General features: G+C 46.4%; 1 pseudogene; it reads left to right on the top strand.

Moving 5' to 3' along the window:
- Positions 1 to 23,616, top strand: part of LOC136510749 (uncharacterized) — a 33,933-nt pseudogene extending 10,317 nt beyond the window's left edge.
- The last annotated feature ends 3,483 nt before the right edge of the window (positions 23,617 to 27,099 follow it).

Here is a 27,099-nt window from a genome sequence, read left to right as displayed (position 1 = left end):
CATTCCTACTACCTAGGTATTCGCTTGATTTTCTTCTTTCTCCGCATGTTTTTGTGTTTTTGCATTTCTGATTCCAGTCTTCTTCCTCTTGAGGTTCTTGTTGCTCGTAGCCAGAATAAATCTCGATTCCTCCGTGAGCAGAAGGCGGAGTGGGATCGCCTCTCCGAGGAGGCCCAGCTGCGAGCAGACATAGCCGCATAGCTTGTTACTGCCCAGGAGTGGGAGGCCTAGGCGCGTCAAGACATGGAGGAGGCCCACGGGATGTTCGAGGATTTATCGGCGAGGTCCAAGCTGGATGGGGAGGAGATCGCCAGGCTCCAAAAGGAGCGAGACGAGCTACTGCAGAGGAATGCCACGGCTAATGAGAAGGCCGGCGAAGTCCTGAAGGAGCTAGAGATGGAGCGGGACCTCCGGTAGAAGGCCGAGAGTAGGGCCACGGCCTTTCAGCAGAAGGTGGACAAGGACGTCGAGGTGGTCCGCTCTCTCTAGGCGGAGCTCAGTGACACGGTGAGCCGAAGGTTGAGCGCCGAAAACGTCTCTATCAAGCTGGAAAAAGAGGTCGCCTATGCACGAAGGGCCCTTTAGGTTGAGAGCGATGAGCACGATCTTCTACAAGCTGCGGTTGGGGTGGTCCTTAATTCCCTGAAGGTGGTGGAGCCAGTGGAGACCAGCCCGCTCACGGCTCGTGCCGCAGGTATCACGGCTCGGGTGGGCCAACTTGAGGAGAGTGCTTTTCACACCGGGATCACCCAGGCCTTCACCATCGCCCATGCCCATTATGAGAAGGAAATCAACCTGAAGGTGATGAGCGAAGGTTTCCCCTCGACCTATGAGGATGATGAGCTGGAGGAAATGGAGAAGATGGTTGCTCCCCTTGCGAAAAACCTAGCGGATAATCTGAAAGAGATGGTTCTCCCTTTGTGGGAGTAGTTAGTCGAATAATTTTGAGAACAACTTATATGTAATATGTGGACAAGTGTCGGTATTTTTCAAGTCTGGACGCGTTTTCATGATTTTGCGTTGTAATTTCATTTTGTTTGATTTTTTGCGATCTTACCAATCTGTTCCCCCGAATCTTGCCGCTGGTCTTGATGCGAGGAGATTGTTTCGAAAGAAAGAAAGAGGTAGCCGTACCTTAACCAGCCCCCGAGTAAGGTCCGACCCCCTGCATTTACTGGGGTGGGGGGTTACTGGAGATCGGAACTATGGTTTTGGTGACAGGGTCGACGAAGTCCTTGGATGACATTGCAATATTCCCCGCCCTATCTTCCAACAGAAATCCCCAATTAGGGACTCTATGGGCTTGGCAAGGTGGGGCCTTGGAACCTATGTCCCTGTATTAATTGGCTCGAGCCCACAGGCCTTGTTAGGGTCTGATAGGGGTCGGCCGTAATTTGCGTGTTACCCCATCCTCGATTTTCATAATTGGAGGGGCTGAGTAAACGACACTTGCCTCGACGGCTCAAGTATCGCGCTCAACGAGCTCACTAATGGGTACGTTCGTGTGGAATCCAGGTCCATCATTTGCTGATGGGGTCTGTAGAGCCCTCTGGTGGCACTCCACAACTTCTTAACCTGCCTCCCGGTAGATGCTCGAGCTGTTCGATAGGTTCAGGCGGCCCGATGGCCCCTCCTCGATGGAGATTCTGTGGGTTTGGCTTGGGGTTAGAATCGAATGAGAAAAGGTCGAGACGTCCCTGTCCGCTTCTGAGCGGGGTCGGGCAGGGCCACTGGGGCTTGTCTCGGTTATTTCTCCCTGGCTCTGTTCGGCATGAGGCGGCCTCGAGACCTTTGTGGGCCGACCTTCGAACCTCGGCCTATGGTCGCCTATATCGAATGAGGCGACGGCCGTTTCGTGATGCGACACGAAGCGTTGGGATGTTTTGCATATGTATAATATAATCGAGATGAAGGCGGGGTCGGTAACGTTACCTTGGCGGTATGAGTGATGAAAAGCTCCTACCAGATGGGTCCGTGCGGGGTTCGGACCCTGATGTTTGCGATGAGGTTGGAGTAACCTGCATAAGAATCGCTATTCTTTGTTTTTCGTATCTCGGTGGCGGTCTAGGCCATTTAATTAACTTGGGCAACCTGATAGCTTCTCCTTGGGGAGATTCTGTAGCCGGACCCCTCCAAACCCTTCTTGAGAAGGCAGACGTCGAAGCTGGAGATGCGAGGGGCATTGAGCATGATTTTTCTGGCAAACAGAAACACCATAGCTACCGAGAAGTAGGGTCTGCTAGTTTGTCCAGTTTTACTCAAAGTTTTATGCCCGTATTTTGCGTCCTTAGTTTCAAGCATACGGAGGGGGTCGGGTGAGGAGGATGTCTAGATTGGTAGACATCCTCGGTAGCCCCCGAGTGATGTTCGTGTTCCCGCCGTTTGACAGGGTCGGAAGCTCGAGAATGAATTTTAACACATAAAGTAAGAAGGCTGAGATGCTTATCTTTCTTTGGACGTTCGTTCGCCGTCTCTTCTGGGCCGAATGGCTGGCCCAGGAGATCCAAAAGGTCCTATCGTTGGATCGTCCCATGGTCCTGCATGGGGAGGTGAAGGGTTGTCTGCCTATGTGGGCGCCTTAATTGCCGTGTCCGGAGCGGGTCAGTGGTGGGCCATACCTAGGCAGTGTTCAGTTTGACTAAGGGGGGACGCCTCATCGACCGGGGCACGTCCCGTCAGTTCCGGCGCGTCCCCTTAGGTATCAATCAGCATTGATTCCGTATTTAAAGAGGGGAAGGGAGAGTGTTTTTTGTCCAACCTTTCGCCTTTCCTTAGCTACAATGCCTCCTCTTTAAATAGGGAGGGGGAGGGGAGTTCTCGTCCCACCTCCTCTTCTCCCTCTGAGCCGCTATTTCTCGTTCTCCTTCCTTTCCGCCGAATGCGTCCGTGCGTCGCGGTGGTTCCTGAGTGAGGAAGAGTAATGCCAGAGAGAGAGAAAACTCATAGATTCGCTCGTGAATCTAGAGCATGATGTCGAGCTAGAGGTTATCCAGCGTAGATGAGATGGTGCGTGCCGCCCTTGCTGAGGAGTCGCTGCTGCCGAAGGAGAAGAGGCGCCGGTGGGCATCGTACGTCATCGACTGCGTCGTCATCCACTATGCTCCTCCTTTGGCGGGAGGCGTTTCCTGCCCTTATGCCATTGTCAGGGTTGTGGCTAGTGATGATGGCATAGTCCCCAGACGCCCTGGCGGAGGTGTCGCTGTTAGGGTTGCGGCTGACGATGATGGTGTAGTCCTTGGACGCCCCGGCGGAGGCGTCGCTGTCGGGGTTGCGGCTGACGACGATGGCATAGTCCCCGGATGCCCCAGCGGAGGCGTTGCAGATGGTGGCGCCTTCGAGGATCCTATGAAGCGGCAGGATATCGGGATGTCACCAATAGAGAGCGTGGCGCGGCGACCGCAGTAAACGAGCTGGCCCATGTACATGCCCCGGGCGTCACCGATGGAGAGCATGGCACGGCGGCCGTAGTAGACGAGCTGGCCGGTGTACATGCCCTAGGCGTCGCCGATGGAGAGCGTGGCGTGGCGACCGCAGTAGATGAGCTGGCCCGTGTACACGCCCTAGGCATCGCCGATGGAGAGCGTGGCGTGGCGACCGCAGTAGACGAGCTGGCCCGTGTACATGCCCCGGGCGTCGCCGATGGAGAGCATGGCGCGACGACCGTAGTAGTACTTGTAGTAGAGCTAAGCAGAGACTGTAATTGAATAACTTTGTGGGGAAGCCCTCGAGTAAATAGTCCTCTGAATTTACAAGTATATTGTTCCTTTTTGTAATGAAATTGCTTTGTAAGTGACGAATTTGTGCAAAAAATGAACAAATTTACATCTTTTGCTTATGGCAAGCAATTTTTTATCTTTCTCCTTTTTGTAGAAAAGATTTTAGTGCTTTCCGACCCCTCTCACGGTCTAAGTCATAATAAACTAGGAACATGGGCGAACTAATTCTGATTGAGCTAGTGAGCAAAGAGGTTGTAGCCGCTGGGGCGTGGGTGTCCCACAGTCCTACCAGTCGTATTCAGAATTGGTTCCCAAAATCTTAGCCCTTAGGACTCATTTATGAGAGGAATGGAAAACTTAGAGAATATTTATAAATATAACATAGGAGGTTTTTGCAAGCGTAATACTTGTATTACATATGTCACATGTTATGATCACATGCCAGCCCCCGAGTGGGGTCTGACCCCTCGTGACTTGCAGGGGTCAGAAGTCACTAAGGATCGGGGTTTTGTTATGACAAAATCTGATAAGGAAGAGTGTATGCTTATTTTAAGGATAGAAACGACGTAGCTGCTCAATGTTCCAGGCGTTGGTGAAGACCTCGCCGTTGATGGTTTTCAACCTGTAGGTGCCTGCACGAAGTACTTCCGTGATGACGTAGGGCCCTTCCCAGGGCGGGGAGAGTTTGTGGCGATCCTTGTTGCTCTACACAAGATGGAGGACGAGGTCTCCGACGTTGAAGGCTCGACCCCGCACCCGTCGGCTGTGGTACCATCACAACGCCTACTGGTACTTGGCCGAACGGAGGAGGGCGACGTCGTGGGCTTCTTCTAGCTGGTCCATGGCGTCTTGGTGGGATGCCTCGGCTCCCTATTCATCGTATGCTCTGATTCTTGGTGCTCCATAGTCAAGGTCCGTTGGAAGAACGGCCTCAGAACCGTAGACCAGGAAGAAGGGTGTGTAGCCGGTGGCTCGGCTAGGAGTTGTCCTTAGGCTCCAGAGCACGGCCGAGAGCTCAGCGAGCCAGCGCACGCCGAACTTGTTCAACTGGTTGAAAATTCTGGGTTTGAGGCCTTGAAGGAGCATGCCATTTGCACGCTCGACCTGCCCGTTCGTCCGAGGGTGTGTGACGGCTGCCCAGTCGATTTGGATGTGTTGTTCATCACAGAATCGAATGAATTTCCTACCGATGAACTGCGTGCCATTGTCTGTGATGATGGAGTTTGGTACTCCAAAGCGATGGGTGATGTCAAGGAAGAATATCACCGCTTGCTCGAATTTGATCGTGGATACTGGTCGAGCTTCAATCCATTTTGTAAACTTGTCTATGGTGACAAGCAGGTGGGTGAAGCCCCTGGGCGCCTTTTTGAGTGGCCCAACCAGGTCAAGCCCCCAGACCGCAAAAGGCCATGTGATGGGGATCATCTGGAGAGCCTGGGCCAGGAGGTGTGTTTGCCGAGCGTAGTACTGGCACCCTTCGTAGGTGCGTACAATTTGCTTGGCATCGGCTATTGCGGTCGGCATTAGGAAGGCATTGTCCTTCTCCTTTGCGTCATCTGTGGTGGGAACAGGCTCCTTCCCCTGCTCCCCTTTGTTAAGGCCCCCGGCCAAGTATTTGCACATGAGGCCGCAATCCTTGTATAGATGCTTGGCCGGGAAGGCGTGGTTTGGGCATGGCCCCTCGAGCATTTTCTCAAAGTGGTTCGGAGTGCCCTCTGCGGGCTTCTGGCCACCTTTGCGGTCGGTAGCAGCCACGAGTGAGTTGTCGTGTCGTTGCTTCTTATTTTTCCTTTTGGCGGGACGGTTGGAGGCACCTTCGCCGGCATCCTCGTCCTGCCTCATCTTTTCGTCGGAGCGTTCAAAGATGGCTCCAACCGCCTCCTCTCTAGAGGCATGACTGGTGGCGATGTCCAGGAGTTCCTTGGTAGTCTGTGGGCCCCTACGTCCTAGCTTGTGGACTAGGGATTCATAGGTTGTTCTAGACAGAAAGGCTCCTATCATGTCGGCGTTGGCAACGTTAGGGAGCTCGTTGCACTGCCGAGACAAGCGCTGAATGTACCCATGAAGGGTTTCATCGGCCTTTAGGCGGCAGTTCTTGAGGTCCCATGGGTTTCTAGGGCGTTTGTACGTGCCTTGGAAGTTGCCCACGAAGATCTCCGTCAGATCCGCCCAACTCTGAATAGCATTGGACGGTAGGTGCTCCAGCCATGCTCGCGCCGAATCGGCCAAGAATAGCGGGAGATTGCAAATAATGAAATTGTCATCACTCGCACCACCGGCCTGACATGCAAGCCAATAGTCTTCGAGCCAAAGCCCGGGATTTGTTTCACTAGAATATTTAGGGATGTTGGTAGGCGGTCGATACCTTAGGGGGAACACGGCATTGAGGATGTGCCGACCGAAGGCCTGAGGACCTGGTAGGCCAGGGCTCGGGCATCGATCTTCATTGCTGTCGTAGCGTCCACCACGTCAAGGATGGTAGCCATGGCGTGCTACTTCTCCATCGTCGCCATGGGCACGTTTTTGAGCGTCGATGATGTTGCGTACGTCGTGGCCATGGCCAAGGCGTTGATGTACTAGAACGGCAGAGGGCTGCCTACAGGCTGGCGGTGTTTGGTGAATGAACGTGTCCCTGTTGGGATGCACTGAGGGCATGCGCTAGCTGGTGTCGGGTTCATGTCGCCGAGACAACAAACTTTCCACCTGCTGCGCCACCGCATGCTCAAACAATGTGCGAATCTCCCTGTGGGCCCGGCGATCTTCAGCTGTCGCGGCCTCCGGAAGGCCATGCAGCAAGGCAGTTGCTGCGGTGATGTTCTGGCTGGCTCAGGCAAAGTGAGGAAGGGTCCCATCATTGGTGAGGATCCTTTGATGTATAGTGCGGGCCATAGCGTGCGCCCCCCATCTTTGCGGCGTTCAATCTCGCGATTGATGTCTGTGTACTCCCGAATGAGCCCTTGCCCAGCCTCATCGATCTCTTGCTGATAGGCCCTTAGCTGCTCCATCCTAAGGTGAGATGGGGCTGTCATCTCTTCCCCGGATCTGCCGTCAGGATTGTTCGTAGGGGTGACCTCTTCCCTGGAGACACTTTCGACATGACCCTCAGGGGTCTGCGTCATGAAGCATTCCTAGGAAGGGTGGTGGCTCCCCCTACTAGAATCTGAGCTGGAGAATGATCCTGGCTCCTCGTTGAGGAGCCCGTAGAGGGTCTCCGTATCATGCTCAATCACCCCCACAAACTCGATGTCCGTGGGTGACTGAACTACATGTAGTGCCAGAAGGTGGCCAGCGGTCGCTGCAGTGTTGCGGAGACCAAACGGAAACGCTGTCGGGGCGCTCTGTACGGGACCTTCCGGACAAAGGGTGATGTTGTGCGAGGCCTCCCTTGATGACTGGGGCCCCAGGGAGTTGCCCGGCGGGGCCTCAAGCCTAAGACAGCTGAGGTCGATGGAAGAGAGAGACCGAGCCGCTGTGTGAGTCAGCACCAGCTCTCCTTCTAGTGTGATGATGAAATCTAGGTCGCCGAAACGCACGTGTGCGCCCGAGGCCTAGCTGATTGCATGGGTGGCCATCCGAGGCCTTTTCTGGAATGCACAAAGCCCCCTACTTGGCGCGCCAACTGTCGGTGTTTCGTATGAGCACCGACAAGTAAATTTATAGTAATGCGCGTTGGGCTCGGATGGTGCACTAAAGGACACAAGATTTATACTGGTTCGGGCCGAATGTCCCTACATCCAGTTTGTTGCTGCTCGTGTTATTAGCACCGTAAACAGTCTGTAGTAAGGGGTACAAATGATCAAGAGAGGGACTGGTCCCAAGTCTCTGATGGAAGGGTCGAAAGGAGGTCAAGAGCTTCATAGACACTTGACTATGTGTATGTGTGTGTTCTTGTATTGTTCGGTCAAAAGTTCCCCCCCTTGATGGGAGAAGCGCATCCCCTTTTATAGATGAAGGGGCTAGCTTTACAAGGATAAGGGCTTTACCTGATCTTGTGGCTCACGTCTACCAGGCCTCATTTTTCATCCTGATGAGTGTGAAGGAAGATAAGTGCCTACAATACTGTCGATGTCTCTGTAGAATGTCAGGTTGATTATAGAACACTACTATGCACAGGGTTTGGGCTGTAGTACAGTGGTTTTGACTTATTAGCCTCTCCTGGCCTTGCTCCGCACGCCTTCTGGTTCCTGTGAGTCTTCGTCGGAGGGATGAGGGGTCAGGGTCTGACGTAACGCCGTGGTCAAGGCCTTCTGACTTGGTGAACCTAAGGGGTCGAGAAGCGGGCGCCGCTCCCTCGGGTCCATATCATGGTGACAGAATATCCGTCGTTTGTGGAGATAGAAAATCCTTCTCTAGAGTGTAGTGGTTGACGTATATCTTTGTTGGGTTCCATGTCCTAGGGCTAAAGGCGGCCCCTACAACTCTACAGGGCGAGGAGCACGCACCTGTACAACCTTTCGGGCTCTGCGATGCCCGAAAGGGTCTAAAGCACCTGTCCCATCACCCCTAGCAGTACTTTTCCTGCTAGGGCGCAGGGTATGGTCCTTGGAGCCATGGTTGACTCGAACGTCTTGTCTCGCCCTGTACCTATCATCTTAAGGGAACGGGGAGAAGTTGTCAGGTAAGATGAATCTAGTCTTTAGATATGGAGCAGGGTGAGGCTCGTTCCTTGTCGTCAGGCGAAACGGAGACCAATCCCTATCTCTTGGGTGAGACCGACCCTGCCCCTCTGGGGTCGGGCAAGGCGGAATCTATCCCTCAGCCCTCAGGCGAGACCGAGCCCGCCCTAAAGGCGTCGGGCGAGATGGAGATTAGCCCTGAGCCCTCGGGTGAGGCAGAGCCACCTCAAAGGCATCGGGTGAGACAGAGTCTATCCCTCAGCCCTCGGGTGAGACCAAGCCTACCCCAAAGGTGTTAGGTGAGACAAAGACTAACCCTAAGCCCTCGAGCGAGGCAGAGCTATCTCAAAAGGCATCGGGCGAGGCGGAACCAAACTCCTGTCATTCGAACAAGAGATGAAACGGCGCTCTCATGCGTCCAGAAGTTTTTAACATTTGGTGGTTATTGGTTTCACCTTCTAGGGTACCCCGGTATTAGGTCCCCGATAAGTAGTCTTGTTTAGATGCGGTCTTGTGTATAACTTAGTAAATCCTATGTAATGTGTTTTGGAGTAAACTCTTGTTGCAATTCAATAAAGGCTTGTGAGTAAAGTTTGGTTTGTTATGAACAGATGCGTCGTACGTGGGGTTCGCATATTCCTGGTACTTCACAAGATGAAGACGGCATTCCTGATCTGCCACCAGTTCCTCCAAATCTGGCTGATGCTATCGCCACCCTTGTCAATGTGAATATTGAAAATGCTCGATTGCTTCGAGAGATAGCTCAGAGTAATCAGAATATGGTGCAGGGAAACTGTGGTCGCAATCATAATAGGCATGAAGCTACATATGTTGATTTCACCGATACAAGACCACCAGTGTTCACCAAGGCCGATGAACCACTAGAGGCTGATGATTGGCTTCGGACTATGGAGCAGAAATTTGATCTTATTCCATGCACGGAGTATTAGAAACCTGCGTTTGCCGCCTAGCAACTTTGAGGAGCAACAAGTGCTTAGTGGGCAAACTTAGTGGCTATGCAACCAGCTGGCATTCCAATAACTTAGGCTGAGTTCTGTACTACCTTCAGAGCCCACTATATTCTAGAAGGAGTGATGGCTATGAAGCTAGATGAGTTCCTTGCTTTGAAGCAAGGGGATCAAATGGTTATGCAGTATGTGGGAAGATTCAATCACTTGTCACAATATGCATCTGAACATGTCAATACGGATGCCAAGAAGAAGAGGTGGTTTATGAGAGGTCTAAATACCAAGCTGCATACAATGATGACTACTTGTACTAATGTTACTTATCATGAGGCAGTAAATATTGCAATTGCTTCTGAGGAAAAGTATCGGCAACATAAGGAAATCAATAAAAAGAAGAGTGTGCCATCTGGATCTTTTGGTGGAAATCAAAAGAGGCAAAAGATAATCTATCATCCAGTCAACCATTATCGTCCGCCGCAGTTCCAAGCTGGGCAACAGTCAAATGTCCATCCTGCTACAAATTACCAGAATCCACAACAGACCAATGCTCCTGGTGTCAATGCTCCAACATCCCAGGGTCACAATTATCCATGTTACAATTATGGAAGGTCTGGTCATTTCTCCAGGGAATGTCCATATCCCAAACAATATAATTCAAATTCTTAGAAGGCCCCTACCAATCAACCACAAGGTCAAGTACAGAACAAGAACAACAATCAGAATGCTCAGAAGGGCAAATATGAAAGGAAGATAGGAAGGGTTTTCTATATTCAAGCTGGAGAGATTTCTGAAGGGGAGCCAGTGATGATGGGTATGTTTCCTATCGCCAACCATCCTGCAGTTATGCTTTTTGATTCGGGTGCATCTCATTCATTCATCAATAGAACATTTGTCGTGAAGTATGAAATTCCAATTGGGGAAACAAAGGAAAATTTCTTTATACAGTCGCCCGGGGGATGTCTGTGTACTAAGGAAATGGTATACTAGGTACCCATAAACCTGGGTGGGCATATTTTTCCCACTACCGTGATTATCCTAAAGGATTAGGATATAGATGTAATTTTGGGGATGAATTGGATGTACTAGCATAAGGCTGTTATAGATGCTTTGAATAGGACTATAAGGGTGAGTTTGCCAGATAGTAATTCTCAACTTCTCATCCAACTTCCAACCTTAAGAAGATCAGTGGGCAAGGTTTGTGCAACTGCCGTAAAAGAGATTAGAAATATCCCAATAGTGTGTGAATTTCCTGATGTGTTTCCTGAAGATTTACCCAGTCTACCACCTGATAGGGATGTCTAGTTTAACATAGAGTTGAAACCTAGAACATCTCCAATTTCTCGAAGAGCTTATAGGATGCCACCCAAGGAATTAGCCAAGTTGAAGACTCAGTTACAAGAATTGATTGAGAAGGGGTTTATCCAACCTAGTTCATCACCTTGGGGATGTCCGGCAATTTTTGTGAAAAAGAAATATGAGACCCTAAGGTTATATGTTGACTATCGTCCGTTGAATGAAGCGACCATCAAGAATAAGTATCCCTTACCTCGGATAGATTTGCTTTTTGATCAACTGGCCGGTGCCAAAGTTTTCTCCAAGATAGATTTGAGGTCAGGCAATCACCAAATCAAGATTAAGCCTGATGATATTCCCAAAACAGCATTTACCACAAGATATGGATTATATGAATACTTGGTAATGTCTTTTGGTTTGACAAATGCTCCAGCTCATTTCATGTATCTAATGAATTCAGTATTCATGCCTGAGCTAGACAAGTTTGTAGTGGTGTTTATTGACGACATCCTAGTATATTCCAAGAACAAGAAGGAACATGTAGAACATCTCAGAATTGTCCTGACCCGCTTGAGAGAACATCAGCTTTATGCCAAGTTCAGCAAGTGTGATTTTTGGCTTAAGGAAGTATAGTTTCTTGGACATGTTTTGTCAGCTGAAGGAGTTGCTGTTGATCCAAGCAAAGTTAAGGATGTGCTTGATTGGAAACCGCCAACCACAGTTCATCAAGTTTGGAGTTTTCTGGGATTGGCGGGGTATTACCATTGTTTTATTCTAGATTTCTCTAGAGTATCAAAGTCCATAACTAAGTTGTTGAAGAACCAAGTCAAGTTTGTCTGGTCATCTGATTGTGAAGAGGCTTTCCAGACTTTGAAGAGACTATTGACCACTGCACCATTATTAGCCCAACCTGATATCGAAAAGCCATTTGATGTTTATTGTGATGCTTCGGGTATTGGTATTGGATGTGTATTGATGCAAGAAGGCCGAGTCATTGCCTATGCTTCTAGACAACTAAAGCAACATGAAGAACACTATCCGACTCATGATCTGGAATTAGCAGCTGTGGTCCATGCTCTGAAGATCTAGCGGCATTACCTGCTTGGTAATACGTGCCATATTTATATAGACCACAAGAGTTTAAAGTATATCATTACTCAGTCAGAATTGAACATGCGACAAAGAAGATGGTTAGAACTAATTAAAGATTATGACTTGGAGGTACATTATCACCCGGGTAAAGCAAATGTGGTTGCAGATGCCCTCAGTCGCAAAAGTTATTGCAATTGTCTAACAGTAAGAACAATGAGCCTGACTTTATGTCAAGAGATGGAGAAGTTGAATGTAGAGATAATTCAACAAGGTAGCTTGACCAACATAATTATTGAAGCCAATATTCAAGACCAGATTATTGCTGCTCAGAAGGAAAACAAGGGTATAGCCCATATCAAGGAAAGAGTCAGGAATGGAAAAGCGGAATGCTTCAGCATAGATGATGAAGGTGTACTATGGTTCAAGGATCGCCTGGTGGTACCAAAAGTTCCTGAGTTGCGTCAGTCAATTCTTGAAGAGGCACATGCTACTAGGTTATCTATCCATCCGGGAAGCAACAAGATGTACCATGACTTGAAACCAAGATTTTGGTGGACCAAAATGAAGATAGAGATCGCTAGATATATAGCTAAGTGTGATACTTGTCAAAAGGTGAAAGCTATATATTTGAGGTCCACTATAGAGTTACAACCATTACCTATTCTAGCTTGGAAGTGGGAGGATATTAGTATGGATTTTATTGTTGGTCTACCCAAGACATCAAAGGGATTTGACTCAATATAGGTGATTGTAGATCGACTAACCAAGTTAGCACATTTTTCGTCCACTCAAGAGTATATACCCCACTGTCAAATATGCCAAGATATATTTAGCAAGAATCATGAGTCTCCATGGAATACCAAAGACCATTGTGTCTGATAGGGGTACACAGTTTGTCTCCAGCTTTTGGAAACAATTGCATTCTTCATTGGGTACCAAACTACTATATAGTATAGCTTATCATCCACAGACCGATGGTCAGACTAAAAGAGTCAATCAAGTGCTTGAAGATACGTTAAGGTATTGTGTCCTTAACTATTCCAATAAGTGGGATGAATGTTTACCTTTGGCCAAGTTCTCATACAATAATAGTTATCAGGAAAGCATTAGAATGGCTCCATTTGAAGCACTCTATGGTTGTAGATGCAAAACATCACTAAGTTGGTCTGAACCTGGGGAAAGAAGATTCTTTGGAGTTGACCTCATGAAAGAAACAGAAGACAAGGTTAAGCAAATACAAAGTAATTTGAAGATAGCTCAGTCCCGACAAAAGAGTTATGTGGATAAACGACGTAGACCATTGTTGTTTAACAAGGGAGATTTTGTATATCTGAAGGTATCACCAATGAAGGGAGTTACCCGTTTTGGTGTTAAAGGCAAGTTGGCACCTCGATATATTGGACCATTTCAAATTTTAGAGAGGTATGGAAAAGTGGCATATCGCTTGAAATTACCAGAACATTTATCAGCTGTACATGATGTATTCCATGTTTCTCAATTGAAGAAGTGTCTCCGAGTGCCTGAGCAGAATGTTGAGGTTGAAGGAGTGGAACTTGAACCAGATTTGACTTATTCTGAATATCCTATCCAAGTTTTGGATCAGAAAGATCATGTTACTCGAAGGAGGACAATCAAGTTCTACAAGATACAATGGAATCAACATTCAGAAGAAGAAGCTACTTGGGAATCTAAAGATTACTTGTTAGAAAAGTTTCCAGAGTTTCTTGCATCGATATAGAATAATGTTAGTCTGCTTTATTGATAAGAATCATGTTTGTAAAGGGACCTCCGCTATTTTATGGATATGTTTTGGATGATTTTGGACTGACACATTTCCTTTTCCATTACTTACCCTATGACTTCGAATCTCGGGGTGAGATTTCTTTTAGGGGGAAGGATTGTAACACCTCGGGTGTTTTAAATACTAAAACCTGCCATGTCATCATATGCATTGTACATCATTTCATATTAGTGAAAAATTTGATATGCAAACACTAAAACAAGTTTACATTTATGTTATATGTGTTGCCTTGTATGGTTTGGATCAAGTTCAAAGTTTTGTTTGGATTTGAATTTCCGAAAACCCTGATTTTCAGTATTTAAATTCTACCCTGAAAACCCATTTCAAAATCTAAGCATATTTTGGGGTTGAGCCTAAAAGAAAAAGTGTAGAGCTTGTCAAGTTATACAAAGTTTGTTTTTGGAGTTTTCAAAGTTGTTTAGAAAAATTTGAAGTAATTTGAAAAGGCGTGATTCTTTAAATGTCCCATTTTTTAATTCAAATTTGCATTTCAAAATGTAAATTGAATTAGGGGGTGGTTATAAAAGCAAAGTTGTAGAACTTTGGATTTTGAACAACTTTTATTTTTGGAGATTTTTGAGTTGTTACATAAATTTGGGAGTAAATTGAGTTTCAAATTAGATGGCAATTCTATAAATATGGTGAACAGTGCTCGCCGCTCAAGCTACACGGCCGGCGACCTTCTGCTCGGTTCTAGGCGGGCCTATGGCCGCCCTAGGCTTTGCACTGGCACGAAGAAGGCCCTGTGTGGCTTCTCTTTGCTTCCTGGCCACCTTTAAAGCCCTGGTGCCGTCGCCGTTCGTCTCCTTTCTTTTCCTCTGCTTTTCCCATCGCCACCGCTCAGCTACGGTGAGCCCGCGCTGTCGCCATAGTGCTTCACCATCATAGCCAAGCCTATCCCAGCTCCATATTCTCCTTGCGAACCCAGTCCTCTAGCCATGGTTGCCTAATTGCGCCAGGAAACGCCGCTCGTCTTCTTTCTTCTTCACGGCCGGCAGCGCCATCGTGGTGTGTGCGTCGCCGTGGCTAGCGCGCTACGGTATGCCTCTAACCTTGCAAAGCCTTGCTTCAGCTTTGTCTCAATGCCGTGGTGCTTAATACCTTGTTGCTTGATCGTTTTGTCCACCGCAGTCGCTGGAACACCACCACCGATGACGTTTTGATCCGTCGTGGTTGCTCAGATCGTCGGACCACCTTACTGTTGCTCCTTTGGCTTGGTCTTTGACTCCAACGTGTTCGGGGTGAGCTACTGGTGCTTCCTAGACCCTTTCTTTAATTGCTACCAGTCTCCTATTGTTAGTGCAGCACCGCTGTGTAGTCGCGTCCGCCATGGCCGGCGTCAGGCTTGAATCGTGTTGTAATTGAGTTAGCTAGTGTCTCCAATCGATGCGTCGTGATGTTGTGATTGTGTTGGTGACTTCGCTGTCGCCGATAACCTCGCCGTCGGTGAGATTTCGCCGGTCAGAGCCATCGCACACCACGGTCAATGCAGGAGGTAGGAGATGACATGTGGGGTCAGGGTGTCAGTGGCGGGTTGATTCAAAATGGAATTTTTCTATTTTCAGATTTGAACGAATAGTGATGTGATTTGTTATTTTTGTGTAGAATTATTTAGAGCTCCAAAAATTATGAAAATTTTTGTGTGACCTCTCTGTGATTTATATTATTTAGGAAAAATATCAAATGTTGTTTTCAGTACTTTTTCAATGTGATAAAAATTGCTCAACTAATTAATAAATGAGTTTCCATGATTTTTCTAGGCTTATTTCTTTATCAAAAAATTATGAAAATTATTTTTCCACTTAGTTATCATGAGATGAATATTTACAAAAATTTTGAGGTCAATTGGAACAAGTTGATTTATTTCATAATTTGCAATTAAATAATTAATTCATAAAAGCAAATAGTAACCTTTAATGATTTAGGTTTTGATTGAATTTTGGATTGAGTGATGACCTTGGGTCATTAGTTGATAATGATTCTTGGCAATGGAATTAAGTGTTACAAAAAGGGTTTAGTTAGTTTGACTTGTAACTGTACCGCGAAGGAAAGTTGTATTCAAGTTGTTAATCTTTGCATCCATCATCAAGCATCATTTTTATATTTCACATCATGTTAAACATGACATTGTTACTACGTGTAGTGAATGAAGGTGAACACGTGGTAGTTAATCAAGTTACGAAGGAAGTTAATCTGTCTGTTGAGGTCGGATCTGATACTTGTGGAACGTCGTAGGAACCTGACTTTTCCGTGAATCAAGGCAAGCCCCGGATGCATTTAAACCTACCTTGTGATTTACAAATTGATTTTGCTTTTGCTTTTCTTTACTGCATTAAGTGATTAAGAGTTAAGTGAAAACCTAATTGGTGCATTACCAACCTTGTTTTTCCATATCTACCTTGTTACTAGTTTTAATTCGTATATGCCTAGTTATGCTTAGCTATGCTTAGAACGATGAAAGTCGGGTGATTACCTATCATTTGCAAGTTTTAAATGTATCTTTGGTTACTTATGTTATCATGTGATATGGGATTGTGGAGTAATAAATCTAGACTGGGTGGACTCGGTGTGTGAGATCCATAAGGCATGGAGGTCTTGTGAGCGGGTTATTTCCGCCTATGTCGATTAAGGTCCGTTCGTTGTTGAATTGCATGAGGTGAGACTTTGTAGTACTAACCACATACTCTAGTAAGCCTCAACTTGGCGATTCTATTATGAGAATGGCTACTCGTGCACTAAGAGTGGAGAGATGGCAGGAATAGCGTGTACCCATGTGGCAATGGGCTAGATTGGTGGAGTACTATATTCTCGGGTGGCACGGACCTGTTCTTGTTTTAGAGGACCTGAGGGTAGGTTGGTATATGTAGGTCGGAGACCTGCATATGTCGTGTGGTCTGGAATCCCTAGCTAGGTTTTAATCGGTTCGAATCATCGTTGCTCCTCGATTATGGAGACTCAACTCACTGTTCATCATCGTAGTTTAATAACTGGAACTTGAGGATGGTTTGAGAAGATGTTGGATATGAAGTTTCATGATCTCAATGCGGATCATGTCAGCTTTGTATAGGAATTTTATGAAGTTTTAAATGTTGATATAAAGAATTTTGTTAAAGAGCTTTTACGCAAAAGAACTTTGATTATTGCTTAAGTCATACCTTGAATCCCTGAGCCTGCATTCCTGCGTTATATAAATTTTTATTTTGGTTAAGTCTTGTTGAGTACTTTTGTACTCAGGGTTCATTGACCCTTGTTGCAGGTGAGCCTCATGAGTAGGTCTGTTGTGGACCATGCTGCATGACTGTTGTTCAGATCGATGACGATAAGTGAATGTGTGATCCTTGGGTAGGATACTTATATTGTGTGTTTGTATTATGTTATAATGCCACTCCACTACTACTATGGTTTGTAATAATTATCGAACTTAGTTTGTAAGGTTTGAAACAACTGGTTTGTAAACTAAGTTATCGTAAGACTTCTGCTATTTTACTCTGATGTAGATATTTGAATAAATGTTGTAATACTGCAATGACTCTATAATGGAATCCTTCTTGGAAATCGTGGATGATTCGGGGTTCCTCGAGGACACCCAATAGTCTTCTTAAGTTAACAGGAACATATGCATAGTCGTCAGAGGTAGTTGGACAGTGATAAGTGCATGTGGGTCCTATAATTTAGGAGGTTCTGCCACATCGCCCCTTTTTCTAGAGATGGAGGAAAACTTGTCGTGGGGCACCGCCACCCCTAGGGTGTTGCACCGCCCCCCTATGTTCAGTGCCAGGGTCTCAACGGCTAGTTTAAATTAGTTGTTCAATTTGACTGTTGGGGCACCACCACCCCTTGTTCGGTGCCTGCACGTTGTTGTCCGATGACTGCGTAGAAATGTGTTACAAGGCTCTAACGGTTCTATTTGGCTTGGGGACTATAAATAGTGGTGGAGCTCAGCCTTGGCCTGGTTACTGAGGACCCTTAAGCCTTGGTGGCTTGTGTAGGTGTGCTTGGGAGCCCTCTAACTCACATACGCTTGATAGTGATCATTCGATTGAGTGTGAGTGTGATTCTAGTGCGTTTGCATCGTGGGGTTGCATCAAGTGGCACTAGGTGATCAAGTTGCAAGCTGGTGGTGCTTGTTACTCTTCGAGGTTGCCATCTCATAGATGACTTGGTGGCATGATCTCCATCGAAGCACGCAAAGAAGATTGTGCGGTGCTACGGAAAAGTGATTATGAGGGGTGTTGTGCTCGCCCCGCAGAAGCCACGAAGAGCAACTCTAGGTTAGCATGTCATTGAGCTACCCTCACTTGGTCCATGGGGTTCTTGCGGCGCTCAACATGTGGGCTTGGTGTGGTGCCAATTAGCTACCGAACCACCAAGTGAACGGTCGACACAATGGGGACTAGCGTGTTGGTAAGGACGTGAACCTTGGGATAAACATCACCGTGTCATCCTTGTCTTTCCATTGGTTTGCATCCCCATTACACAAGCATGCACTTACTTTTCATATATTGTGCTTGTGTAGTTGCTCTTATAATTAGTTAGCTTGTGTAGCATAGAAGTAGCTCCCTTACGTAGCTAATTTGGCTTGAGTAGCCTTGTTAATTGCATTGCTTAGTTTGTGTAGCCAAGTAATTTGAGCTCTCTAATTTGGTTTGGGTAGCCTTGTTATTGTGCATTGCTAGTAAGCTTAGGGGCTTTGTGCGCTTTGCATCACTAGTTGTGTAGGGGCTCCCCTAGTTGCTTGAAGTATTAGTTACATTGGTTGGTGTCACCTTGCAAGTTAGAATTGTTAGGTGAGCTCTAGCTAGCTCGACACCTTTGTTGTCTATTTAGGATCTTTGTAAGGTTTTTGAAACTTAGATAGAGGGGTATAGTCTTGGCTAGACTGATAATTTTAATTCTACATTTGTTTCGGTTAGCCAGCATGATTAATTTTAGAAAGGACTATTCACTCCCCCTCTAGTATGCCATGTTGACCCTACAGAATGTGTGGACACCAATCTAAGTCATGATTGTGGTACACCTGCTACTTTTGGTAAACCCCATCAACAGTACTTTAGGGAATGGTATGTAAATATGACACCAGAAGAGAGGGAGGCTAAACGTGAACAACAAAGAAAGTTATAGGGCATTAGGGTGAAAGGAGGTCAAAGTAGCGGGTAACAAAAGACGAAGGGATGTGCAAAGGACACCCTACACTTGGATTCTATCACCATGGAGAACCCGTTATTTATTCCTGAGGTTGTGCGGCCCACTATAGGCGCATCTGGAGCTCATGGATCCATGGTGAAATCTAGTGATTAGGTTATCTGAGTCCAATGCAACACCTTTTTATATTCCTCCACCTCATGAGGAGGCCGATGATGAAGGATGTGATCAGTTGTTGTCTAGCCATATGACACAAAGATCATATGTTCTATCTAGACAAAGACTGTCACATGCCTAGTAGAGGGCCCAAGAGGGGATGGTGGCCCATCTAGCCTAGCCACCAAATGGGACAGCGGCACTGCCTGAAGGGGAGGGTGCGCACAGCAAAGGGAGGGCATGCATAGAAGCGATCTCCCACTGCTCCACTATCCATACCAGGAGGATCTTCGATAAAGGAAAGAGACTAGGAATAGGATTGGTTATGATTAGATAGATTGGGAGGAGTCCATATCTATAAGGACTTCCCTCATTAGATTACTTTGGATACAAGTCTACTCATGACTATAAATAGAGAGGCGATGTAATCATTGAGAATTAAGAAAGAATAGCATTAGGCTTACCCTACCCCTTCCCTCTCCCTCTCTCCCTATGCCAACTCCCCCTCTCCCTCTCCCTCTCCTCAGCACCACCGCCCTCTTCCTGTGCTACCGCCCACACCTCCCTAATCCCTAGCTGCCACCCACTAAGGGTCCCGGCCCCTCTCCCAATAGGGCTCTTACACTGGTATTCAGAGACCAGACGATCTATGGCTTCCACCACCACTATGATCCAGCAGTTGTTCTAGGAATTCACCAAAAATCTCTGCAAGAACTTTGATGAGATGCACCAGTAGCTTGTCAACCTCAACACTCGCCTACGTGATATCAAGCAAGCACTCATCCAAGGCAAAGCCATCACCACCATTCAAGCCAGATTAGATTGCGAACCACCATTGACGATCTCACCACCAAAACAAAGAATGTAATGATCAACGCCGATAGATCCTACCTCAAGAACAAGATGGAGGAACCCTAATCCTTCAACACCTCATAGATCATTGTCGAGGTAGCAGACAACTTACTTCTAGCACTAGCGACACAGTCATGGATGGGGTCTCCCTCGTAGGGATAGCGCCTGACCAGCCCTCTGGTGACACCGACAACACCGGCTACCCATCGCCCCTCCTACACGATGATTGGACACCAGTGCAGCAGGCGCCTACCCCGCAACAACATAACCCAATCCTAGAACCAGTGCCACATCAAGCTCCATGCCAGCCAACCGTCGTGGCTCGTTTAATGACTCCAACATTCGATGGTTCTACAAATCCACTACCTTGGATTTCCATGATGCAACTACTCTTTAGGTTGCAGCACATGCCAACAGATGCATAGGTTCAGTACATGGATTTTCATCAAACTGATGCAATGCAAGGCTGGTATATCCACATGACAAAGGAGGTGCCAACAACTAAGTGGGCAACCTTCACGTGGAGCCTCATCCATGACTTTGGCCCCTCTATAGACTAGGCAGTGTGGAGTAGCCTCGCTCCTCCCTAACAAAATGGTGACTTGAACAACTACATTGATGCCATCAATGCATACGTAATATGCATTAGTATTACTAGCAAACTATAGCAAGTCCATCTCTTCATCAATGGTCTCCAACACAGACTTTGAGACGTGGTCATTCAACATCAACCTCAAGAGATGGAAGCAGCCATCCACCTCGCTCGTGCCTTGGAGGACTTAGCGATGACTCTAGCCATCGCTCTGCACCCTAGCGTCTAGCCCATTGCTGTCCAGGAGTAGCACCTGCATACGCCAACTATTCAAGTAGACAAGGAATCTACCCCTTTTACTCCTGCAACAAAAATAACAACCCACACATTGTCAGCAAGGGCACCCATTTCATGATCCAGCTACAACTCAGCAGCCGCGATGCTTGCCCACCAGAGGAAATGCACCCTGCCTCAAGTAGCAAATGTAGCAGTCCATCCACTGGCGCCATCGACCAAGTTGCCCCCTACATCACCAAACACACCAGCGATAACACTTCCTCCATTAGCCAATGACAACACTAGAGTGACCAGCCACATCGAACCAGATGAAGAGATCCTCACCTAGCTCCACATGACCACCATGAATGAGCGCGAACTCTAGATCATCTCTGCCACCATTGAAGTCCAGGTAGCAGCACCAGCTTGGTCCCTCCAACATGGCATCGTCCGCTACAACAACCGCTACTACTTCCCGTTGACTTCACCAACACTACATGATCTAATTGAGTCGCTAGGAACTACAAATCCACATCTCCTTGCCATTGGCCTCCACATAGCAACGTCTACACCAACAACACAAGCCTTCCCATCGAGCATCTTGCTACTCAAAGAATGGCCACAACGCATACTACCATCAGCAATGATCATCTTCTTCAACAACCACAGCCAACAATTCTCTCCATCAACAACATCTACATCAGCAGGCAGCACACCGACGGCCACCCTCTAGTCTCCCCAGCCAACTACAACATGGGTGACCTCCTCTTTGGCACGCTCTAGCACTTCACCATGACACCACCAACCCCAACAGCATCATGTAGACGCGTAATGGCACAAGTTTTTGTAGACCATGTACACTCGTTTCCACGACCTCTGTGGGTGATGCATACACTATACTTCCTAGGAACACTACCAGGCACCATCATCTATGATGCACGTTGTACCCATGAGCCAATTGAGGGATCAGGAACCAACAACTACTACATCTCCAGCTACTTCGGCTCCTACATCTACTACCTCCAGTTCTCCGACTACCACATCAGTACTAATGAATTCAATGACACTATGGGCCTCCTCACTATTCAAATTGTAGAGATACCCTAAGGAACCATACTACCATCGGAGGGTGTCAGAGATTGGACAATGATTCAGCACGAGGATGGACTGATCGGAGAAGGGGGAGTGATGTCATACGCCCGATAGAGGGCCCAAGAGGGGCTAGTGGCCCATCTAGCCCAACCACCAAAGGGGGCTGCGGGCACCACCTGAAGTGGAGGGCGAGCATAGCAAAGGGAGGGCGCACGCAGAAGCGATCTCCTGCTGCTCCACTATCCATATCAGGAGGATCTTCAATAAAGGAAAGAGACTAGTAATAGGATTGGTTATGATTAGATAGATTGGGAGGAGTCCATATCTATAAGGACTTCCCTCATTAGATTACTTACGATACAAGTCTACTCAGGACTATAAATACAGAGGCGATGTAATGATTGAGAATTAAGAAAGAATAGCTTCAAGCTTACCCTGCGCCAACTCTCCCTCTCCCTCTCTCTCTCCTCAGCACTATCACCCTCTTCCTATGCCACCGCCCACACCTCCCTAAACTCTAGCCGCCACCCACCAAGGGCCCCCTCTCCCAACAAGGCTCTTACAAAGACATGCGTTGTTAACGTGTCGTAGCATGATGTTTGAGCACCGCATTGGTTGGAACACAAGAGCATTTAATAAAGATGGTGACTGCATGGCTGAAGACCGAGTGGATGCTAACACACCCTAGCCTCAATCAGTCGTGACCAACAACGGTAAATATTGATGTCTCATTATGCCATTTAGGTAACCTTTATACCATATTATATCTCATTGATCCATGGTCATTCTATTTTTAACAAAAAATGCAGGACCATACGTTCAGGCTACATCAGCCACACCGATGGCACCACTATTTGATGATTATGAATGCATGGCTGAAGAACACCTAAATGATAATGCACCCTTGCCTCAATCAGTACTGACCAACAATGGTAAATATTGATTCTTCATGATCCCATTTAGGTGACCTAGATTATATATCATATTATACCTAACTCAACCATGGTCATTACATGATTTTCAGAAAGGACAGGACCTAGCCTTCAACCTTCATCAACCACACCGATGACATCACTATTTGATGACAATGGTAATTTACACTATTTTTCTAACATTCTATAAACTATTTGAACTCCTTTGTTTATTTTTACCCATAGTTCTACTAACTCACATATCTTTGATGGCCATAGATGATGATGAGGGAGATATATTTGAAGAGGACGAGGAAGAGGATGAGGGATACCTATTTGCTATGCAAGGTATTTGTGCGAAAGATTGAATAGACATAAAATCTTCCACTACTTTATCTAAACTATTGCGGCTTAAATGTCATTGCAGATGATGAAGATGATGATGATGTCTAAGACAATGACTTTGAGGAAGACACAACTTCTATCCCTAAAGTACCTGACCAATACGAAAAGGTGTATTGTAACATGCCTACAGATACTCATATGCTAAAACATGTCACAAATTGCAAGCACTGTGATATGAAAAGGTTTGAGCATGAACCACCTGGTTTCTGTTGTCGTGGTGGAAAGGTCGAGCTCAATGAACTAAATGTACCTAATGAGCTTATGAGGCTTTGGTCAAGTAATGATGTAGATTCTAAGCACTTTCATAACATTAGGTTTTTAATGGCCATTTCTCTTTCACTTCTCTATATTGTTGCCTCGATAGCGCCACTGCAAGCATGAAAAATAGCGGCATATACACCTTCCGTGCATATGGCCAGATCTATCACAATATAAGGTCATTTGGCAAAGAAGATGGTAAGGAGCCAAGACATCTTGAGCTTTACTTCTACGACAATGATCCAAGCCTTGAGCACCGCTATCGACGATATCATGAAGAGAAGTGCCAAAAAGACAAGGAAATCATTGAGAGGCTTGTGGCCTTCCTTTGTGACAACCCATACTCACAACAACTTAGGACTGTGGGCCAGGCTGAACACCTCAAGGACTATCGTGTCACACTAAACCTTGACCAGAGGCTGGACCAGAGAACATACAACATGCCATTAGCTTCAAAGGTGGCTGCCGTTTGGATCAAGGGAAGCAAACTCCTTGGTCAGTTCTAGAATAGTGTTGTCTTGCATGGGAAAGATAGAAGAAGACATGGCATCTGCTCGTATCATGGATGTTATGATGCTCTTTCATACCCTCTATTCTTCCCTAGGGGTAAGCTTGGGTGGCACATGGGTATTTCAAAGAAACTAGTTAGTATGGAACAAGTCAAAGAGTATCGTGCCCTACAGAAGGCTCGTAGTGGGTCAGAAGAAGAAACGTGTTTGTTATTCTTATTTAAATGCTTTGCATACATGTACCTCAATGGTTATTCTACAAACAACTCTAATTCATTGCTATTTTTTGTAGACTCCCCTGGTAGACTATGCGTGTCTATGCGTGACTACTTCTGCTACAAATTTTAGATGCGTCCAGGAATATTTAACCCCATAATTTACGGCAAGCGTCTGTTCCAGCAGTTTGCTGTTGACATGTACATCAAGATTGAGAGATCTTGATTAGATTATATACGCAACCATCAGAAGGAGATTAGGGCTGACCTATACCAAGGATGAAGGTAGATCAGAAGCTGTTGGAAAGCGGATAGTGATGCCTTCATCATTTATTGGAGGCCCACGTGATATGAGACGTCTGTACATGGATGCCATGGCTCTAGTATGGAGGTTTGGTAAACCGGACATCTTCCTCACTATGGCATGTAACCTGAACTGGGATGAGGGTTTGGTAAACCGAACATCTTCCTCACTATGACATGTAACCCAAACTGGGATGAGATCAAGCGTGAACTATACCTTGGCCAGACGCCACATGATCGTCTAGATTTTGTTGTTTGGATCTTCAAAGCAAAACTGGAAGAGCTAAAGGATAAGCTACTAAAAAAGGATATCCTTGGAAAGGTCTGGGCGCATGTGTATATTGTGGAGTTTCAAAAGAGGGGTCTACCGCACGCACATTTTTTTGCTAATTATGGACAGGAAATACAAGATCACATGCCCAGAGTAATATGATCTCCTCATCTTAGCTGAGCTCCAAAACAAGAAGTATCTAGTCTTGTACGAGATGGTTACCAAGCATATGATGCATGGCCCTTGTGGTGTGCTTAATCGCAATTGCCCATGCACAAAAGGTCATGATTCATGCAAGAATCATTACCCTCGACCTTTCTGTGATGTCACGGTATAGGGCAAGGATTCATACTTGATTTACAGATGATGTGAAGATAGTCAAAAGGAAAAGGTTTGTGGCCACGAGCTTGACAATAGATGGGTCGTGCCTTACAACCCATATCTCCTCCATCTGTTCAACTGCCACATCAATGTTGAGGCATGTGGGAGCATCAAAGCAGTCAAGTATCTATTTAAGTACATTTACAAGGGATATGGCCGGGCGTCTATGGCTATGAGAGAGGCTGACAAGAAGGAAAGTGAAGGGAACATTGATAAGATCAAGTGGTATAGAGATGCTAAATGGGTAACCCCTCCAGAAGCCTTGTGGAGGATATACAGTTTTTGATTTGAGTGATAGGTACCCTGCTATTTGTCCTTGCAACTCCATCTTCTAGACATGCACATGGTGTCATTTCACCAGCGTGAGGGGGTTCTACGAGTTCTTAATCGTCCTAGTATTGAAAAGTCAATGCTTATAGCATACTTCGAGATGAACAGAACATATGAAATAGCCTGAAGTATATTGTACCGGGACTTTCCCGAGTTCTATACCTGGCAAGCATAGGGCAAATTTTGGCAAAAGAGGGTACGTCATGATACATTATGATAGATTGGATGAATTGTGTCTACCAATCCAGCCGAGGGCGAGCATTACTATCTTAGGGTTCTCCTGAACCACATGGCAGGTGCAACCTCCTTTGAGTGTCTATGGACCATGGACGGCAAACTCCTACCGACCTTCTGTGAAGCTACAAAAAGGAGGGACCTTCCGTGGAGTCTCGCTGTGGCAACCGGGTGGATGATGCCATATGTGCTGCGAAGGCTCTACAGGCGCAATAATCAATCATAGATATTCAAAAATCGCTACAATTAATGCAGAAGGATATAAAGATGTACCCACTTCCTAATATTGACGACACATATGATGCCTCTCATGATATTCCTAGAGAGATTTTTGAGGAGGCTGGCATTAAGGCTAACGAGGATGATGTGGCTCTGCCAAACACCCTTAATGAGGAGCAGCGAGTTGCATACGATGAGATTATGTCCTTGGTTGATACCAAGGACGGGGGTCTATTCTTTGTGGATGTTCCTAGTGGGACCGGAAAGACTTATCTATACAGAGCACTTCTCGCTACTATACATAGTTAGAAAAAGATTGCTGTGGCAACAACTACATCTGGTGTCACAGCCTCAATAATGTCTGGTGGTAGAACTACCCACTCGCGCTTCAAGATTCCACTTGCCATTGATAATTGGGCCTTTTCCACCTTCACGAAATGGAGCGGTACTGCTAAGCTACTTTGAGCATCATCTCTCATTATTTGGGACGAGGCTAGCATGACAAAGAGGTAGTTTGTCGAGGTGCTAGACAACAGTCTCTGTGCTACTGTTCGGAGGGAAGACCGTGGTGTGCGGTAGAGATTTTAGACAGGTTCTTCCCGTTGTTCGAAGAGGGTCAAGGGCTCAGGAGGTGGTTAGTGCCTTGCTACATATGTTGAACCTTTGGGATTCCATGAGACATCTAAAACTGGTGCACAACATGAGGGCAAAGAGCGACCTATAGTTTGCGGAATACTTGTTGCATGTCGGTGGAGGATCTGAGGAGGCAACTGTTGATGATGAAATCTATCTTCCTCATGATATATGCATACCACACACTAGGGAAGATAGTGACCTTGATACTCTAATTGATTGCATATTCGCTAACCTCAATGCGAGTATGTCAAGCAAAGATTATATCACCTCTCGAGCGATATTATCTACGCAAAATGACTGGGTTGATATGATTAATATGAAGATGATAGGTCATTTCCACGGGGATGAGATGGTGTACCATAGCTCTGACTGTGCGGTGGATGATCCACACAACTACTACCCTATGGAATTCCTTAACACTTTGACATGCAATGGTCTATCTCCACATGTGTTGAAGCTAAAGATTGGTTGTCTGATCATATTGCTTAGGAACAATGACCCTACAAACAGACTTTGTAATGGTACTAGGCTTATCATATGAGGGTTCCAAAAGAATACCATAGACGCAAAAATTGTGTTGGGACAGCACGCTAGAAAGCGGGTTTTTCTGTCTCGCATACCCTTATGCCCGTGGGACGACGAGATGTTCCATTTCTAATTTAAGCGAAAGCAGTTCCCTATTTAGCTTAGCTTCGTGATGACTGTTAACAAGGCACAGGGGCAGACTATCCCTAATGTCGGGGTATACTTGCCAGAACCAGTGTTCTCACACGACCAATTGTATGTGGCACTATCAAGAGCTACAGCAGAATCGAACATTAGGATCCTAGCTGTGTCGGCTGCTGAGAAGGACATGAACAAATGGAAAGGGAAAGGGAAGAAGAAACCGAC

The sequence above is a fragment of the Miscanthus floridulus genome, chromosome 16 (assembly GCF_019320115.1).
Source record: "Miscanthus floridulus cultivar M001 chromosome 16, ASM1932011v1, whole genome shotgun sequence".
Classification (NCBI taxonomy): Eukaryota; Viridiplantae; Streptophyta; class Magnoliopsida; order Poales; family Poaceae; genus Miscanthus; species Miscanthus floridulus.
Note: the sequence above shows the minus strand (reverse complement) of the source record. Positions and strands in the feature narration are given on the sequence as shown.